Source organism: Cryptomeria japonica, chromosome 5 (assembly GCF_030272615.1).
Source record: "Cryptomeria japonica chromosome 5, Sugi_1.0, whole genome shotgun sequence".
NCBI classification, from domain to species: domain Eukaryota; kingdom Viridiplantae; phylum Streptophyta; class Pinopsida; order Cupressales; family Cupressaceae; genus Cryptomeria; species Cryptomeria japonica.
This window is the reverse complement of record NC_081409.1, coordinates 437990321-438006032: the sequence shown is the minus strand read 5'-3', so window position 1 is coordinate 438006032 and position 15712 is coordinate 437990321.

The following is a 15712-nucleotide window of genomic DNA, read 5'->3' as shown; positions in this document are numbered from 1 at the left end:
TTAATTAAATTAATATTTAATTAATTCATCTTAACCCTCTTCTCCTATTAATTAAATAAATTATTCAATTTATTTGATTTAATTCACTTAACCAAATTCAGACCATTAATTAAATAAATAAATCATATTTATTTAATTAAATCTTCTCTCACATTTAAATAAATTAATATTTATTTAAATCCCCCAAAATCCCACCTCTCACATTTAAATAAATAAATCATTTATTTAAATCACCTTTATCCTCCACCCACTTGTATTTTCCTACAAAAGCAAGTTGCACAATTATTTTAAATAAATAATTTATTTAAATCACCTTTATCCTCCACCCACTTGTATTTTCCTACAAAAGCAAGTTGCACAACTATTTTAAATAAATTATTTATTTAAAATCCTATTTATCCTCACCCACTTGAAACCTTTAATGGTTTCCCTTAAAGTATTCAAACTTGATGGCTTTAAAGTCTTCAAACTTGATGGCTTCCTTCTATAGTCTTCTTAAAGACTTTAATGGTTTTCCTTAAAGTCTTCAAGCCTTTAATGGTTTCCCTCAAAGTCTTCAAGCATTTTAATGCTTTATCTTCTTTTTCTCATTTAAATAAATTAATATTTATTTAAATATTTATCCAAATTCAACTTACACCATTTAATTGAAATAAATGATTTTATTTTAATTGAAAATACCAAAATTTCTCCCACTTGCATGCCTAAACCCCTTCTAAATTCTTCTAAACCCTTCCTAATTAGCCTAAATTCATCCCTTAAATATTGTCACATTCCTAAGCAAATTGGAGTCACTTCTCAAAGACTCCAAAGTCTTTGAAAAGCAATTAATGCTTTGTGTGTTCAACAAATTAACCCTCAAAGTCTTGGATAACCTTTGAAAGCTTCCAACCTTCAACCACTAAATGGCTCAAAGTCTTTGATAACCATTGAAGGCTTCCAACCTTCAACCACTTAATCCCCAAAGTCTCCAATAACCATTAATGGTTAATTCAACCCTCCCACATGGTTAAAACATTTGTTTTGACTCAACCTCTACCCAACCCAAAGGTCTCATCAGGCCATTAATGCTTTGACCATGATTATCTCTTAAACATTTGCACAAAGGTTTATCCTTGGATTAACTCTTAATCCAATGGGTAATCTTAATTTAGACTTGACCCTTACCTTCTAGATAACCATGAGGTCTTCTCAGGCCTTTAATGCCTCCAACCTCTTCTCTCAACCCAATCCTATGTTGAAACTTGTCACCATTTTATTGGTGCCAATTGTGCACATGGATCCCCAACTTTCAATCCTAACCCTTGTTAAGATTGCTCAATCTTAACCCTTCATTTCCCTATTTCTTCTATAAATAGAACCCTTCTCCTCAAGCAAAAGAAGAAGCATTTTAGAGTATTGTTGTTATACTGGCATTAGCATAGAGCTTTTTCATAGCATCACTATCTACTCTTGCATAGTATTTAGCTTTTCATTTCATATTTGAAGCTTAGTATTAAATCTCAATCCTCCATAAGCATCCATAGTGCAAAAAGCTGCTGAGAGCTACACTCATTTGGGACTTGGAGAGGAGAGGAACAAGGGAGGAGCAACTATGAGCATCTTGATTAGCTATTTCATTTTATGTTTATATGCTTTCTATTTCATGCTTAATATCTCTCTTGATATGCTTGTTTAGGATAATCTTTTGTTGCTAACACTAACGTTTGTTTCTTGTGCTCTTGTGTGTGTTGCCATCAAACAGATTTTCTAATCCTTTTTGCAGAGCATCACATGGCATTCCCAGAAGAATGTTATAAGAGAGGTTCAAATCTAAAACCTGACATAATGTATTCCTTTCCACAGGTTCTATGTTGATTGGTAACACCACAATTCCTTTAGAAGAACACTCTACTTCATCATAAGCCTTAATAGTTATTTTCTTTTTTGGATCTACTGCATTTTTTAAATATCCCAAAGCCTTTATTAAACTTAATGCACAAATGTTTAAGCCTTCTCCACCATCTATGAGTACGTGTTTGACACAAGTTTTATTAATGGTGACTTCAACATGTAAGGGAGAATTATGAGGATGTAGCCCGTGTCATCATTTTGAAAAAATGATAAGCAATGAGGGGCTATAAAGTGTCCCACCATGTTTTGGAACTGATCCACACCCAAATCTTTTGAAACTATTGTTTCTACTAAAGCTTTTTCCAAAATTTCCTTATGCATAGATGAAACTTTGAGAAGTTCCAAAATTGATATTTGAGCGGGTATTCTTTGTAATTGCTATACTAAATTGTATTTTTGTGAAGTGGATGTTGAGTCTTTTGTTATACCCGGAAAGGTGACCTTCGCTTTGCTTCTCGTAATGACATTGATTGGCTCTGAAGGTGTGTTATCTTTAACAATGATGACATTTACCACATCATCATCTGTATAAGCGTAGTTCACTTTGGCTTTTCCTTTGTCATCTTTTAATTGGGACTGTTCACCTTTTTCATGATTCGGAAGTGGAGTTTTGAAGGCTAGGTGTGATTCGTTTGTCTTATGGCTATCCACTATGATAGTTCCATTATCGATTAGATCTTGGATAAGGTGCTTCAATCTCTGACAATCATTAGTTTGGTGTCCTTTATTCCGATGGTAATTACAAAAATGATTGTCATTCCAACAATTAGGCTTGACTTGTGGTTCATAACTTCTTTCTTCTGGTAAAACAATCAGTTTGTTTGTAAGAAGAGTTTTTTAAAGATGATTCTAAGGGTTCTCCAATGTTTGTGAATTTCTTGTGAGGATTGGAGAAGAAAGACTTGGATTTATTGCTTTCTTGATTGTTATTGTTTGGGATTTGACTCGATAGATTAAAGATTGGTTGTTGTTTCATAGCACTATTGTCGTCATTTCCTCCATTGATGACATTCTCATTCTTTGACCAGAACTTGGGTTTGTCATTGTTGCCATTGTTGTTGTTGTTGTAAGAATTATTGTAAAGTTTTAGCTCTCCTTTCTTTACCTTGTTGCCATTGTTGTTGTTGTTGTAAGAATTATTGTAAAGTTTTAGCTCTCCTTTCTTTACCATCGTGTCTTCTATTTTTAGACCATTCTCAATCATCTTGGTGAAAGAGGGAAGACATTGCATTTTTAGTCGATAACTCATTTCACTGATAAGATTATCAATGAATATGTCCATCTTTTCTTAATCAGGTACATCTCTTGGATACCTATTAAACATCTGTTTCCATCGCTGCAAGAAGATCATAAAAGATTCACCATTCTTTTTTTTAACATTGCATAAATCCAACATTGTTATCTCATTGCTTACATTGTAAGAGTATTGTGAAATAAATCTATTCACGAGTTCTTCAAAAGATTTGATTCCAGATGGTAATCTTGAAAACCATTCCATTGATTGTCCATTTAAACTCCTAGGGAAAAGATGCATCAGGTAAGTTTCGTCATGCGCAAATTCCATACTAATAGTACAAAACTCCCTAATGTGATCCCGAGGATCAAATTTTCCATTGTATTTGTCATATTTAGGGATCTTGCAATGCTGTGGAAATGGTATCATATTCAAATTTTTATCAAAAGGATATGGGCAGATATCTTCCAAAGAATACGTCTTGGAGCTTGTTCCATTCTGCATATCTTGTATCTATTGTTGTAGAGTTTGCATTTGTTGAGTGAGGTTTAACAACGGATTATCCATATGATTTCTCCTTATTTCTTCGTAAGTTCTTTTATCACTGCGCTCTCTTCTTGTGTCATCACGTTCTTTTCTTGTCTCTTCATGACTTTCTTTGTTTACATCTTCGTTATTTAGATCATCTGTGTTTTGGGTGTTACTTGCCTCCGCATCTTGTTTCAATCTTTCTATGTTAAAGTATTGTGGCAATTTAGCTCCTGATTTTGCCAACTTGAAAAGATATTTCTCTTTTTGCTTTGCCAATAATTTTTCCATTAGTCTATCAAATTTGAAATCTTTCTCAAGGTCTCTAATGGTGTTATTGACCGCTTCTTCATCAATAGCCGTATACCCAAAAGTTTGGAACATCAGATTATCTTCTTCCTCCATTTATTTTTGTTGTTTTCTAAGTTGTTCGTATTGAGCTCTAGTCCAAACTGGCATGTGATTGTTTCAAAATTTTTGAAGTTTTCAAAAGACATCTCAATAGGTGATTATTGGTTTAGGAAGATATGCTTTGTTAATTTTACCATTATTGTTTGTTCGTTGTGATAAAGTGTCTCTTTGTTGAAAAGCACATCCTTGCAAAATTTCTCCATCAAATTATGTCCTCCAGCCACGTAAATAGTGACAAAAATGGTGTAGGAATGTCCTATATTTTAATAAGATCTTGCGATTGATATACAAGAATCTTATTCTTTTCTGAGTAGCTCTATAACTGGGTTTTATTTTCTTAAGGCGATACTTAAAAGTCATATAAGCATCTGATAGTTTACAAGTTTGTTTGATTCCAATGTTGGTGCAATTCTGATTTTGATATGACCTAGATTCAAAATAGGAAAGATATATCCAAGATAATGAACACAAGATGAATTGATCAAGCTTTGTGATAGAGGATTTGATATATCCTGATGAGAAACTTGACAATGATGTTGATTTTTGCACTTAAAATATTTGAATCAATAACTTGTTGAATGTTTATGCTTATGGAAACCTTTCGGAAATAGCATGTTGGATTAGTGACCCAGTTATTGAACTAATTTGAAAATGTGTGATAGTTTAAAGACAAATCTACTCAAGAACTATTTTGATACTGATTCTGAAATTTTTGGTTTGATATGCTTTTTTTTAGATGTGAAAAAGCCTTTGTGCTAACTCTTGTGGTAAAGAGTGCTAACTTATGGGATAAATGTGCTATTTTGCTGCTTGAAAGCGCTATTCTGACTATGTTTCAATGATTATTTTCAAAACTTTCAGCAAGTTGTTGGATTTTTGTTCATTTTTAGATGATGACCTTCTTCAATTTTTGACCATTTTGAGCATGTCATAGACATAGAAGACACAATGTTTTGAAAAACAAAATGCATAAGCGAGTACAAATCCTATGGCAGGCTGAGACAATAATTGTTGAATTTCACATGGGGTTTCCCTTGAGGCTATGCTATTCAAAGAGGATATTTAGATGCTTGACCCCACGGGCTCCACCCTCGGCACTCACTTCTCTGGGGCAGCCAAACACCAGTTTCCATGAAAAATCCCCATGGAAAAATTTATATCTCTACTAAGAACCATATGTGTGTGAGTCACTTCAGAGGTCTGACCTCTTGCACCAATAATTAGAAGGATTTTGACAACTAGTACAAGTGGTTTTTAGTAAAGGCTTCCAGTCATGTGGCCATACATGCGACACTTTCAACTCTATAAATATAGAAGGTTCCCAACCTATAGAGGTTACGCTCCATAGGGTTTATGGGGAAACATAGTATCAATATGAACTTATCAGCACATGTTTCTTGTGACTTTCATCACAAACACGATTTATTTAGAGTGGATTGGAAGGAATCGGTATTAGCCCATTTCCACTTTGGGTCGTTCCCTTCTCACTGGGCCCCTTAAGGAAGCTCGAGAAGGTAGGTCCTCTAAAGGTTATACATAAAAGAAAGTAGGTCTGGTTTTTTGATCACCGTATGAGGGTGAGAGAATACTTACCTACTACTTCATCAAGCATGGAAAACACAAGTTTATTTTATCCTTCTAAAATCTATGTGCAACTACTTTAAAGAAGTCACTCAAAATGCAAGTTGCATGCTGTTAATTTATCCCCTTAGTTAAGATAAATGAGCAAGATATGATGTGTTACTTTTCAAAATAGAGCTCTTAATTAACTAGGTGAGGAAATGCATGAAATTTTCTTAAAAAAATTCCTACACATAGACATGTCAGTAGTTTGAAAACTTCAGTTCTTGGACATTCGGACATGCAAGAAAATTTTGTCAGTTGCAAATAAAAGCACTATCCTAACAAATGCGTTGTCTTTCACCTCTAAAGTGCTAACCTAAAGGACAAAAGCGCTAACCTAAAATACAAAAGCGCTTCTCTATGGACTAAGAAGCGAGAATTCACTGACAAAAGTGTTAACCAAATTGACAAATGTGTTAACCTAAAGGACAAAAGCATTGTTTTGAAGATTAAATGCGTTGAATTATAGACAAAAGCGTTAACCTAAATGACAAATGCGCTAACCTGTAGGACAAAAGCATTAACCTATCAAATAAAGGTGCTTTCAGAACTCACACAAGCGTGAATCTATATTACAAATGTGCTAAATTTTCTTTTGTGAGAATTAGACAGGATATTAGAAAGAATATGCGAGGCTCTGAGCCCTACAGTGGGCGCCAAAATGTGTCTACTTGAATTTCACCTTCAGAATACCACCTGCAACATATTAGTTTCACAAAATACAAAGGAAATGCTACAAGAAATCCAAACGCAACCATTGAAACTACATGAAGTTGATATAAAATAAAAACACTATTTTTACCTTCATGATTTTAGTCTCATTGTGTCCAAACTCCATTGTTCTTGGTTGCAGATGGTGTGCTCTCACACAAGCACTGATAGCTTCCAAGATGACATATGAAGAATGGAGTGATAACTGATAGTTAACTAATACTATGATATGCAATTCTAAATGATTATGTGATTATGCTAAATGAGAAATGTTAAATTGCTTCAAGATTAAAACTCATAGATGCATAAGTTTTTACAAATGGTTATCTTGAAAACTCACTTGAAGACTAACTTGAAGACTAACTCTTTCTCAACTCAAACTCTTGATTTTATAGACTTTGAGAGGATAAGATGATGTGGCTAAGATCAATGGTCATGATCAGATCCTGCAGATTTGGATGGTTGTGAGCAAAGGTGAAGGTTGAGAGAAAGGGGGAAGGAGAAGACAAGTGTCACTAATCTCACCTTGACTGGGTTGTTGAATGAGGGAATCTAGGGATGATTGGAGAAGATTTAGGCATGAGAGGACAAGTGGACTCAAGTCCTTCCTAAGATGTAGGGATGTTGGAAGGAATATAGAAAAAAATTTAAGAAATATGTATACGTACACAATATTTTAGTAAATTTGGAGGTTGGAGATAAATGATGAATTAATATTTAAGAAATATTAATATCTTTAGCCACATATTCTATGAGTTGGCAAAGGAAAGATGAAGTGGAGATGGAAGGTGAGTTGGAAAAGGGATTTAAATAATTTAGAAATTATTTAATATTTGAGACTATAGGATAGAAGAATAATCATTAAATATTAGATATTCAAATGATTGGAGGAAATAATTAAATTATTTAGATATTTAACTAATTGATCGGAATAATAATTAAATATTAGATATTTAATTAATTAGAGGAATAGGATAGATGAATTAATTAATAAAATATTTCAATTAAATTAATTAATAGAAAGACACAAAATGAATTAAATAAATTAATCTTTTCAAATTAACTATTTAATAGAAGAATAATTATTAAATAAATATAAATATTTATTTAATCTCTCATAGCCATTTTTATGTGTATACACCATGAAACTAAGTGTTCATCATTCAAGATATCAAAAAAATACTTTATCCCCTTAGCTGCCCAACTCCTAGCTGAGTAGCCTTGAATTAGTGCAAGGGGTTTTCTATTATGATAAAGATTCTACTAGTTTGACCATTCTCGAACACAAACCTTCTTATCTTTAGTAATAATATTGTTGTGTGAAATCAAGTTCCTAACACTTTCCCAGGCTTTCCATATTATTTTTAAAACCATGGATTCGACTGGCTTGATAGCAAACTGCCCAACTATCAAATCATTAAGGGGGAGGGACTCCCAAGTAGATATTTTCTTAGGAATAGACTTGGAGATATTGTGCCTTACAAGGATCTTCCAAGGTTCCATTCCATGTAAGGCCTTAAAGATCCATTTAGTAGTAATAGACATACCTTGTAACCTAAGGTCCTTTAATCCAAGAACCCCTTTATTCCTGCTCATTGTACATCACATCCATTTAATAGAATGCTTCTTTTGATTACCTTTCCCATCAAACCATAGAAAGTCCCTTATTTTCTTTTGAAAATGATTCAACTGACAATTGTTGAATAACCATGAAGAAGTGTAATAGATATTGTACCGGGATAGAATTTTTTGACATCCCTGTATCTTTCCTGCCAAAGTTAGGTACTATTTGTTCCATTTCCTTAATTTCCTATCAATTATTTCTTTCACCCAACACCATATTTCCTTAAGGTTTGGGCATATGGCAAAGGGTATGCCCAAACATCTTACTTGATGTTTAGGTTCACCCCACATTAATGAAAATTTAATAATGTGGGGGCGAGTATCCCATCCAAGAATTATGGATTTAGGTAAGGAGATTTTACTTCCAGAAGCGTTATAGAAAAATATCCATCTTTACCATGAGAGAAAAGGGGTTATCTTCATCCAGATCAACCAGAATGGTAGTATCATTTGAAAATTGAATGGTGGATAGTACATCTTGGTTAGGTAAGGTTACACCTTTGACCCTAGGAGATAGGAGGTTGTCCTGTAACAGGTAGAAAAAGTGCATTTGCAATAATAACAAAGATAGCAAGTGCTAGAGGGCATCCTTTTGAATGGATCTTGTAAGTTCAAATCTCCCTGATCTGTATCCATTAACCTCAACAAAGGATATAGCATCTATCATTATAGTCCTTACTATTCTATAGAAGGTCCTTGGGAACCCAAGCCCCTCCATCATCCTGAATATAAAGCTCTTTTCCTTTGCAATCACCTCTTTATATACCATTTTCGTTTCTTTTTTGAAAAACCATTTTTTCATTGCTTTTGTTAAAAAAAGTGTGTTTTCGTCTTTTCCCCATGCAAATTTATTAATTTATATTTAGATTTTAATCCTTAAAAAGTTTCTTTATAAAATAATTAATTAAATAATTTAATCACTTGAGCTTATATGACTTAATTTAAGCAATTAATAAATTAAGTATTTCTTGTATGATTATCAAAGTTATGAAAAATTATAAAATAGCCCAAAATATGAATTTGACCCATCATAAATATCTTGATTGTATATAAATTTGATCTATGTGCAAGTTGGCACTCTCCCAAGATGACACATTTATCTAAGAAGTGTGGATTGCTTCTAAAATATTGGATCTATACATGGTACTAGATATACTCTTTTTGGCTCCCTAAACTTCTATCACTGTCAATTTTTTTTCCTAATAATGTTGGTGCTCACCAAGAAATTTGGGGGTTTCTAAAGATGTTAGAATGTTCTAGAAAAGGGATAGTGCAAATTTATCTACCTGAGAGTAGATCATATTGTAAGAGTGAAATTTATCACAGTTGAGTACACAAAGGATAAGTTGGGTAGTCTTAAATTCTATTGGAAAGGAAATGCTTAATTTATTTGACCCTTTGAAAAAAAATGAAAATAAGATAGTAAAGGATATAGTACACACGGTGTAATAATAAAAAAGGTGTCAAAAGGTTATAACCTAGATTGGATAGATTTTACTTCCAAATTTTATTTTTGATTTCTACAAAAAAAAATTTGAAAATAATATGGTAAAATATTCTCCCTTTACCTACTATAACCATTCCCATGTTGAACTATCAATGAAAATTGAGGATGGAAACATGTCTAGTAATAAAAAGGGGGGGTGCCTATTTGTCATCTAACAAAGATTGTATTAATAGGATTTAGATTATAAAAAGTATCAATAAAGTTTGGTTTCCTTTCATATCTAATATTAGTAGTGATATAAGTTAATTGGTGTATGAAAATAGACTTTGAGTACTACTGGTAAGTGTTAGAATATTTAATCTTTACTTGGCTTAGGTTTTTTTGTATTTAGTTTAGGATATTCCTTTGGAATTCCTACATATAATTTGTCCTCTAGTACATGTGTGAGGACAAGTCATTTCTTTTATTTTCCTTTATTAAGGAATATTAGATTTCCTCCATAAGAGGATGTGGAACACATATTTTATGAATGGTGGCATTCATAGATTTGGAAGTTAATTTGTAACTCCTCTCCTCATCTCTATTTAAGATATGTCTCCTCTCTCATTTCTTCTTAATGACATTATTGTAATGAGCCTCTCTCTCTCTCTCTCTCTCTCTCTCACACACACACACACACACACACACACACACACATTTTAGGCATTGCCTCATTCATAATATCACAAGGGGTTTTTCTTTTCTTTTCCCCTTTCAAAAGTTCTTGTGCCTCCTTCTTCACATTTGGGTGATTGCTCCAAGGTTTCCACATTCCTCTTGGTAACATTTACTTCATCAATAAACTTACTTGGATTTTATTTTTCTTTCCTTGCTCTTGTATTTCCTTTCATGGTATTAGAGAAGGTTTCTAATCCTTGTTTCAATTTGAGATTGATGAAGGTTACCATTCTGTGGAGTTCACCCTGTTGGAGGCATTCTTGAGAGGAGAAGAAGTTTTTTTTCTAATATTTTCTACTGTGGAGGTTTTGGTTTTAGTTTTTTTTTTTTTTTTATTCAAACTTGTTAACAAGTTTGCCTGCAAGTTTAATCTTCTATTCTAGTTTTTTTTATTAAAAAAAATACTTTGGAAGGCTTGCTGCCAAAGTTTAGTCTTTCTGGTTTAAAGTTGTGGCTTTGGAAGGCTTGCCACCAAAGTTTCTAGTTTTTTATTGTTACTAGTTTGGAAGGTTTACCGCCAAACTCAGCCTCCTTAATCTGTTTGGTCGGCTTGCCGCCAAACCCATATTATCTAACTTGTTTTTGGAAGGCTTGCCGCCAAAACTAGTTTATCATTGAGTTGCATCTGTGATTTTCTTGCAACTTTCAACATTTTTCATTTTGCAGTTTTTTTTCCAAAAGTTTAATATTTATATTATATTCTTTATTCAATCTTTTCATAGTACCATATTCTGAATATCACATTCCATTTGTTGTCTTCTGTTTACTATAGAAATCATTTTCAAAGAGTACTTTAATCTGTTATTGCATAATATTGCATGATATAACTTTAATCTGTAAAAAAAAATTAAAAAAAAAACCTTGCAAGCTTGTGCACAACTTTCACCTTCTATTGTTGTTTCCTCTTGTCATCTCGATTTCACTCTTCTCAATTTTTTTTCCAGCTTATGTTTTTCTATTAAGTGACTATTCCTCTATTTTGCGCTGTAGGTTCAAATCAGAGTGGTTGTTCCATGCAAGTTTGAGTTGCTATTTCATAGCTTTCAAACAAAGGCTATAATAAGCATCAAGATGTTTTCAAGTTATCAAGTTTCACCTCTGGCAATATGTCTATATAACGTCTCTGCTCTCCAGTTCTTCTCTACCATAATGCCACTCTTCATTTTTCATTCTCGCTAACCTGTTTTTATCTGTTTGGATGATAAAATAACTTTATTTATGCCATAACGCCTCTTTGTGGTTTTTTAATAATGAATCCTACTTTCTCTATGCGTTGATTATCCATTGTCTTTGACCTGTACCTTTCTTATTCTCATTCTTTTTTCACGTATATTCAAGTTTATAAAGGTTTTTTTAAGTCTCTTACTTTCACATAAAGTAGTTTACTTTTTATGATAAAGTCTTATTTTCTTTACATTAAGTAAAGTTTATTTTAGTTTACTTTTTCTAAAAAGTTTATAATAAATAAATTTTTTTTAGTATAAAATGGTTTCATTGTATTATTCATTTTTTAATTAAAGGGGTTATTTTTTTAAACTAACCATTTATTTTGCAAATATGTCTACATTAATTCCAGAAATTAAATTAAATAGCACTAATTATCATTCATGGAAAACTCATATTTCCTTTATTTTTCGTTTCAAGCACCTTTTGGATGTTGCAACTAATAAAAGTTTTGAGCCCGCTACAACTGCTCCTCAAACCGACCAAGATAGATGGAAGGCTCAAAATGAGGAAGCACTTGGTTTAATTGGAATTTCAATGGTTCCTGATTCGTATGTTCTCATTGGAAATTGTACAAAAGCGTATGAAGCTTGGGAAATTTAAAAAACAACTTATGATAGCTCAAATGAATCCCAAAAAATTCAGCTTCAAGATCAACTTGAAGATCTCAAGTATATAGATTTTAAAACTATGGATGAATTCTTATTAAAGTTTGATTCTGTTAATAGTCAATAACTGGTTTAGGAGTTACTCTAGCTGATTTACGTTTAATTCATCTTATTCTAAAAAAATGTCTTCCTCGTCAATTTCAGCAATTTATTACGAATATTCATGCTCAGCTTTCTATTCCTAGCTTAGCTACTCAATCAACTTATGATATTTTTTGTAATTTATTACATCAAGAGGAAGCTAAATTAATTCAATTTGGTACTCTTAAAAGCAGTGAACATGCTTTTATGTCTAAAAATCAAAATCATAAAAATAATTTTAGATCAAATAATAATAATCATAATCATAATAATAATCACAAATCTTCTAATTATCAATCTTATTCTAAATCCTATCATAACAATTCTCATAATAATAATCATAATAATACGTACAATAATCAAAGGAATAATTCTCAAACAAGACTCCATTGCACATATTGTGGGAAAGATGGACATATTACTAATAATTGTTTTAAGAAGCAAAATGGTAAAAAGCCCATGAACCAAAATAATCAAAATAATCGACAACATAAACCTCATTATAAGAAAGGTAATAATAATGGTAATTCATCTCATCATGCATTTACATGTACTTATAAAGTTTCTCAACCACTTGAGTGGATTATTGATTCTAGCGCATCTCAGCATGTTACTTCTCATAAAGAATGTTTTGAATCTTTGCATCCTGATACTTCTAATATTCCTGTTCAACTAGCTAATAATCATAGTTGCAAAGTTGAAGCTATTGGTGATGTGAATGTTTCTAATGAGAACTTACATGATGTTCTTTATGTTCCTGAATTAAAATCAAATTTGATTTCAGTTCCTAAACTTTGTCAAGATTATAAGATTAACTTTTATAGGGGCATGTGTTATATCATTGATCCAAAAACTAATCATGTTATTGCTACTGCTAAAATGGATAGTGATAACTTATTCAAGTTCTATGAATTTGCTCCTACAAAGTATTCCTTGCTTACTACTATTGATTTTACTATATGGCATGAAAGACTTGGCCATCTCAATTCTCATTATATTTCATTGATGCAAAAATCAAATATGGTTGATGGATTGCCTACTATTGTTCCTTCTCAAATTGTTTTTAATGGTTGCATGAGTGGTAAGATGCATAGGGAACTCTTTCCTCCTGGTCAATCTTGTAGGGCATATTCTAAGTTGCATTTAGTTCATAGTGATCTCTTGGGTCCCATAGAGAATCCCTCCATCCAAGGTTCAAGGTATGCTCTTACCTTTGTTGATGATTTTTCAAGGAGAACATGGATATATTTCCTTCATAGTAAGGATCAAGTGCTTGATGTGTTTACTGAATTTCATATGTTTGTAGAAAGACAATCTGGTTCTAAAATTAAGATTCTTCGTACTGACAATGGAAGAGAATATGTCAATAATGCATTTAATGCTTATTTGAAATATTTTGGAATTAAACAAGAGCTTACCATTACTTATACACCACAACAAAATGGTGTGGCAGAATGGAAGCATAGGACCATTGTGGAAATGGCTAGATGCTTATTGCATGCAAAGAATATGGATTACAAGTTTTGCGATGAAGCTATGGCTTGTGCAACTTATTTAATTAATAAAACACCTACCAAATCCTTAAAGGATAAAACTCCTGAAGAAGCTTGGTCTGGTAGAAAGCCCAATTTGTAGAATTTAAGAATTTTTGGTTCCATAGCTTATGTTCACAAACCTAAGGAGAAAAGAAAAAAATTAGATGCTAAATCTTATCCTTTTATTTTTGTTGGTTATGATGAAAATACTAAAGGTTATAGAGTTTACAATCCTATTACTAACAAGGTAAAAGTTGCAAGAGATGTTTGTATTGCAGAAAAAGGCATTCATGATTGTTCTAAAGTGGAGGATGATGGACTTTCTCAAAGAAAAGTTGTGCTTGTGGAGTACCAACCTCCTTCTCTTAACCCTACTCCTAATGCATCTCTTTCTATTCCTTCTAGTGATAGTGATGATGATAATAATAACTCTACTCCTCATGACTCTTCTTCTAGTGATGAATCCATTACTTCTAAAAGAAGACCTAAATGGTTTAAATCTTTAATTCAAGATAGTGATGAATACTTAGCTAGAATGGATAGACTTCAAGCTAGAAGAGTTAATTATTGTAATTATGCTTTAATAACTACTATTATGAATTCTAATGATCCTAAAACATTTGATCAAGCTAAAAATCAACCACATTGGCAAAAATCAATGAAGGAAGAATATGATACTTTAATTTCTAACCAAACTTGGGATTTAGTTCCCTTGCCTCATGGTAAAAATCTTGTTTCTTGCAAGTGGCTTTATAAAACCAAATTGAATGCTAATAATGAAGTTAGTAAATTTAAAGCTAGATTAGTTGCTAGAGGTTTTTCTCAAATTGAAGGCTTAGATTATACTGAAACTTTTGCTCCTATTGCTAAAATGCCTACAATTAAACTTGTGCTTGCTTTAGCTTCTAGAATGAATTGGCCTATTCACCAAATGGATGTTAAAAGTGCTTTTCTTAATGGTGATTTACATGAGAAAATTTATATGTCTCAACCTCCTGGTTTTATTAAAGAAGGTAATGCACACTTAGTTTGTAAATTAAAGAAATCAATTTATGGATTAAAGCAATCTCCTAGGGAGTGGTCTTCAAAGATTAATGCATTCTTTCTTTCTCAAGGCTTTATTAGAAGTAAAAATGATCCTAACTTGTATATTAAACATAGTGAAGATGATATTATCATTATTGTCTTGTATGTAGATGATTTGATTCTTACTTCAAGTTCCAATACTTTGATTTCTGATATTAAGTTTCAACTTAATCAAAAATTTCAAATGACTGATTTAGGTCTTTTACATTATTTCTTAGGAATGCAAATTTGGCAAACCTCTAAAGGAATTTTCTTATCTCAATGTAAATATGCTCAAGATCTCATAGATAAGTTTAACATGAATGATGCTCACCATGTTTCAATTCCTATTGAATTAAGCACTAAGTTAATGCTTGATATGAAAACTCCTCTTGTTGATCCTACTTTGTATAGACAATTAGTTGGAAGATTGAATTATTTAACTCTTACTAGGCCGGATATTGTTTATAGTGTTGGTTTGGTTTCAAGATTCATGTCTAAACCTCAAAAAACACACTTTAAAGTTGCTAAAAGAATTTTAAGATATATTAAAGGAGCTATTAATGTAGGTTTGTTTTATGATGCAAATTCTGATTTTACTTTAAAAGGTTTTACTGATTCCGATCTAGGTGGAGATCCCAATGATGGGAAATTTACTTGTGGTTATTGGTTTTTTGTTGGTTTAGGAGCAATTTCTTGGAATAGTAAAAAGCAACAATCTACCTCTCTTGGATCCACTGAAGCTGAGTACAAAGGATGTACTAATGCTTCCAAACAATTCTTGTGGCTTAGAAGACTACTTGAAGATTTGGGTCTACCTCAACACGAACCAACTGAATTGTATTGTGACAACCAAAATGCCATTGCCTTGGCTAAAAATCTAGTTTTCCATGCAAGGACAAAACACATTTCTCTCCAACACCACTTTATTAGAGAACAAATTGAAGACAAG